The following is a 5,814-nucleotide window of genomic DNA, read 5'->3' on the forward strand; positions in this document are numbered from 1 at the left end:
TTAATAGCTTTTCTTAACAGATTTCATGTAATGCAAGCCACAGGATGGCAAAGCCTCTGTTAGACAGATCTGTTCATAGTGAAGCTTCAGTTCATCTTTGAAAAGGTCAGACTCCTCCCTTGTGTGTTTGGAAAAAGGAGCGATCATGTTATAAAAACACTAAAAATACCTAAAAACTGACTTGGAATTACTTCTCCAAGAGGTGTCAGTCCTCTTGCAAAGTGATTTGGTCTTGAGTGAATAGGGAGAGCAGAATTACAGACATGCTGGTTCTTGCACTAGCTCTTAATGAGTTCTTTGGATGCCTATTTGTCATATAATTTTGCCATTTGCTATTTGATTAAGGGTTTTTTTAACCTTTCCAGTAATCTACTGAATTCTGTGTGAGTTCTGGGTGTGAGCATTCTTTGATTTATATGTACGGAGTTTGCTAAAGTCCCCACCAGTTCCTGTTCAAGGAAGAAAGCAAGTCGTTACCTGTAGACTGGCTTATATGACACTTTGTAGTCATTTGGATTAAAACAGCACCTTTTGTTTACTGAAGTAGCTTAAGGAGTAAAATTCCTCAATGAAGCCATTTTCAGTTTGAACTCAAAACTACCTTTTATACACATATGTATTCTCTCTATATATAATATATGTCAAAAGAGAGACCAGGGAGTCATGTTATGACATACAATTGGGAGCAAGTGGGCTATTTTTAGGGGCATCACAGTGTTGCTGCAGGATGGTAGAAGACTGTAGGTTCCCCATGTTGCACAAAGGATCTTCAGAGAGGTGCACATGCAGTTTTATTTGCAGGGTCTGCAGTTGATGGCTTACATCCAATTTAATGCTGAAAGTTACCTTAGGAAGAAACAAAACAAAATGAAAAAAAAAACACCACAGGAGAGAGCGAGGGGGGAAGTAAAAACTCTCCAAGTGACTGGCCAGAAAAAGCAGTGATGGGGACCCAGATGAGCATCTTTCTCTGAGTCTCTTATTGAGTGCATCAGGTGGCAGCAATGATGAATGTGTTATTTCCCTACAGCTACACACACGTCATCGAAACCCACTTGAATACCCTACTACTACTTGTTTCCATTCATGAGACTCTTAGTGCTGACGGGTATATGCCCATTAGGTGCAAGCATTGCATGTATATTATTGGACAATATTTACTGAGTATTCAAATTACTTCTATCTACTTCATTACAAACTATTTTTTGGTTTTCTTTAACATAAACTAAAAATTCACAAAATTAAAGGTAAGGAAGAGGGGAAATAATGTGGCAGTGTCACACCAGTGGTAGTTGTTTCCTGTGAAAAAACTGTCATAACAGTATCTGGGTTTGAAGGTGCAACGCCATGAAAAGAGCATGAAAAATAACAAAAGCATGAGACTAACAAGGGAAAACCACTGCTTCAGAAGCTCTGAAATATGCTGCCACAACAGCTTTGGTGAGAGGTTGCTGAGCTGTGAGTAAAATGCAGGCTGCAGGGCTGCAAATAGCAGACCCTCAGCACTACCAAAAATGTGGTATTAAGATATTGAAGGTACAGAGCAACACCCACCCTAGAAGTCAGGCAGAAAAGCTTCAGGTCCAGGGCACAGACACCCACTCAGCTCCTGCCACCCAGGCAGCTGCTTGCTGCTGAAACAAATCTCAGCGAGTCACCAAAACAGGGAGTCACAGACAGGTGTTTTCAGTTCAAGGTTGCCAGTGAGATCCTGAAGGAAATCAAAATTATAAAAACTGTGATTAATTTTCAGGTATGCTGCAAAATCCTCCTTCATCTTTCAGCATTCCCACTTGAAAAGCTAGAAAATCCCAGTTACACAGAGGGCCCTTGGGGTTCTGCATGATTCATGCTGTAGAAAACCTTGTGACAGATAAGGATGTTGACTAGCAGAGCAATATAACAAAAAATCGGTTAGCCAGGGTGGGTAGAACAACAGAAAAGTTGGTCTAGACTTGACAAAGCAACAATACCATTGTAATAAAAAGTGTTATTAAAAAAACAGCTCTTTACACCTAACAGCTCCTTTTATTGGGTCTTTGCATGATGCATCTGAAAGTAAAAGCCATCAACTACTCTTGAAACAGCTGGAGTGTGGGAAAAGTAATTTCTTTGTAATGAGAGACATTTGTCCTGTAGGAAGAACCAACTGACATTAGGCATTTTATTTAAAACAAACAAACAAACAAACAAAAAACCTACACTGGCATATAGAAGACAAACTGAACAGCACCAGCTACATGTGAAAGAGCACCACAAAACATCTTTTGTAGGGAGGTGAATGAAGCAGCATCCCTGATTTCTTCCTTACACATGAACTGGGATGCCTTGGTACACATAGGCTCTACTCTGCTCTTAGAGAGTGTCTGTTACTACAGGGTTGCTTTCCTGAGGGCCCAGGAGTACAGAAAAATTAGAGTAAAATTAATAATCTTCTTTTGCATTTCATGTAAACTGGCATGTTCCATATAACAGTAATAAAGCATAAAACAGGTGTAAAAGACATGAAAAAAATAAACATCTGTAAAAAGCGTCTCATACCATAAAGTTAAGACTGTGTGAAGAATAATAGCAATTGAGAAGAGTTAGCATAAAGGGATGCAAACCCGGGTCTTGTTTTTTTAGTATTTCATTGGTTTTACACAAGCAGTGGTTAAAATAAAATTATGAAACTAAGAGCTATGAAGAGAAAGGCGTCGTCTCAGTAATGAGACACTGGCGCCATCTAGAAGAGGAATAAAACATGCACCCCAAAAAAGTTCAGTGGAGCATAAAAAGCAGCTCAGCCTAGTTTACAAAGTGTAAAAGGGCATTTCTCATATACAGGATTTTTATGAATTGCAAAGACACATTTCAATGAAGAGTGCTCTCCACTTTTCCAAGCCTTGATGATACTAAAAATACTTAAAAGTGGTTTTATCCTGGTTTTATTCATATTTTTCATATGACCTAGTCCCTGAATGAGGTCCCCTGATGATCAGGACCGACTTAGGCAGCTGCTGCTCACCCTTTCCCTGTCTCTGGGAGGGCCACAGCAAGGCACCGAGGGTGACTGACAGAAGCGCCCTGAATTACAGTGGGGTGTGTGACTGTAGCTTGTTGCGGGGTATGCTTTGAGGAGGGAAAATGATGAGGGTTTTCTTCCTTTGCCACATGCAGTAGACATGTAGTGCACATGAGAAACCATTTCCAGATGGGAGAGCAAAAGTGGGAGACTGCATTGATCTGGCTGGCATGTTGAGAAGTAACTCTTCACAATACCTTTATTGTACTGTGGGGTTCATGAACATTTTGGACATTATGAAACCTTGTATTTTGACACAACAGTCACCACTCAGGTGTATATTGGACACTTGGAGTCTCTACCCGTCACTTAGGAGGAAGATGTTGCATGACATTAGTGCAACAAGGAGATACAACAGCTGCAGCTTGTCCTGTCTGCTAATAGAGTGATACAGGAGAAAGATCAGACCAGATGAGCCACAGCATAGCTCAAACTAGCCTGATCATTAGGAACCAGAGGATCAGCTATCTGGGATATCCCAGATATTAGCTGGGAATCCCCATCTGTAACTGCCATGGCTTGAAACTATCTACCTGAGCTGTGTTTCTATACACACATCTCTAATTCTGCAGTCCTCTCTTCTCCTTCAGGTGTTGTTTTGCTAAAGACTATAACTGACTGCTCTTCTCAGCTCCACCTTCAATACAGAAACCATCCTGTCTTTCCACTGTAAAGAACTACATGAGGGCATGAGACTTCAGCAGATGCCCTCTCTCAGGAAAGGATCTCAATTAAGGTTAATCTCCATGTTATGTTCACTTGGGTTCAAATGACTCTTGGTTTGATTCTGTTTCTTTTGTGTGCTTGTGTCAATAAATATCATACCTTTGGTAGAAAGTCTTTAGTGTGTTTCCACGGAACTAGACAGGACATCATTTTTGAGCTCAAAATCTGCCTGCGCATCCATGCTGCTGTAAGAGTATTTGTTCCACCAAAATTAACTCAAAAATGGAAAAAGAAAACATAGGACGTTAAAGTTCTAAAATCTACAGTTCCAGTCCAGAACATCCAGACATGATGTCCTAAACAGGGAGTTTAAAATGCCTATTTAACTGAGGGCTTATGTGTGATTTGCACGCCTGATTCATTCATGGGGAGAGTGAGCAAATCCCAGGGCAGAAGCCTTGAACAAGGTCATATAGGGTCATATAGGTTCATTGAGTCAACTGGTAAAAACACCAGGGCTAGTTTTACTGGTGATATGGGTGAAGCTGAGTGAAAGTGTGAAAGACCCATCTGCCTCTGTGGTTGCCACATCACCAGCTTGATAAGGCTGTGTCAGTTGGTCATCACTGTGGCGCAGTGCTGCTTGAGAGGGCAAGGCGGCTGACAGCTTACTGCAGATGTTTCTAAGGGAAGTATTGATGAGCTACCTTTGGAACAGAAGAAGGCATCTTCCAGATAAAAGGCAAGAAAGTTTTGTGATGTAGTGATTTCTCGGTGTGGATGGATTTAGAGAGAGATCACAACGTTTGACACTGAGTGATACAGAAGCTGTGATAATGCATTTGAGAGTTGGGGTGGCTGCTGCACCGGCTGCTCTGATGAAATACGTGTAAGGTCACTGGGACCTTCCAAGATTTTGGTATAGCAATGCTATAATGACACAGATATAAATGAACTGATGCTTGACCAGTGGGACACGTAAACAAAATGTACTGTAAACTAGACTATTTGGGATTTAAAAGGCAAAGACAGAGGCATGCTTTTGGAAATGCACCCCAAGCTCATTGCCTCCACATCTATTCTTTCTCTTCTTCTGGCCAGAAAAGCAGGTTGTGAGCATGAAAAACATAATAAACTAATATGAAGTTGCTCTTTGTGGTATTATATATATATATATGTATATTTCAGCAATTGTAAACATTAACTCTTCCTCTTGATTTCTGTCTAACTAAGCTTATGACTTCAGTGTTATCTTCTTAGGGTGAGTGATCCAAATCATTCCTAGCTAAAATAAAATAACAGTGTTTATTGGCACTATGTCCAAACTCAGTCTAATCAGATGGAAATCTGTGTGTTTGATTTCAAGAGCAGTGGGTTTAAATTAAAATCCAAAAGCATACTCCAAACTTTATGACCTCTGAATTTTCAGAACATTCAGACTTGAGTCAAAATGTTGATATGGAGAACCTAGAATGTAGAAAAGCTGGCAGTCATATTTGATTCTACCTCTGAACTTTGAAGCCTGGAATATTTTTCTCCCTGTGGTAAGTGTAAGTAATAGCACTCATGGCATGACACAAAGACCATAGGGCCAATATTTTAATGAAGTCAGGCTTTTCTTTGGAGGGGAAACCTACAAGCAAAGCCAAAATGCTACAAGAAAACTACTGCAAGTGCAACGTGATTTATCTGAATCAGAGTCCCACCACGGTGCTGGAGCCGACCTATGTTTTGCTGGATGCGCTACCTTTCAGTTTAGCTTCAAACAGAAGCCAAGATGGTTACTCACTGCCAAGACACCTTCCTTAAGGAGATTCCTGTAAGGAGCTATTTCTGGGAGACCCTTCCACTGCACTGAGGTAGCTGAGCAAGGGAAGGTCCCTGATATGTCTCAGGGGAATGAAAGCCCAGGCTGAGGTAGCTGGGGAATTGAAGGGCATCAAGAGGAAGGGAGACATGGAACAGAAGCACCTGGACTAATAGAAAATGTGAGCCAGACTGATGAACGAGGCAAGAGAAGGAGAAGATGGCTGTGCAGTTCAGCTGACTGAATGCTGCTGAGAGAAGGAGACTGCACCCTTTCC

At 41.0% G+C, this 5,814-nt stretch overlaps 1 long non-coding RNA gene across 1 annotated transcript; it reads right to left on the reverse strand.

Annotated features, from left to right (window-relative positions):
• Positions 1–584: 584 nt before the first annotated feature.
• Positions 585–1,705, reverse strand: LOC119142715. Its single transcript, XR_005102394.1, has 2 exons — positions 1,555–1,705; positions 585–846 (listed from the first exon to the last, which is right to left on the reverse strand). It is a non-coding gene; the product is annotated as an uncharacterized LOC119142715 (long non-coding RNA).
• Between the last annotated feature and the right edge of the window lie 4,109 nt (positions 1,706–5,814).

The sequence above is a fragment of the Falco rusticolus genome, chromosome 2 (genome assembly GCF_015220075.1).
Source record: "Falco rusticolus isolate bFalRus1 chromosome 2, bFalRus1.pri, whole genome shotgun sequence".
Taxonomy (NCBI): Eukaryota; Metazoa; Chordata; class Aves; order Falconiformes; family Falconidae; genus Falco; species Falco rusticolus.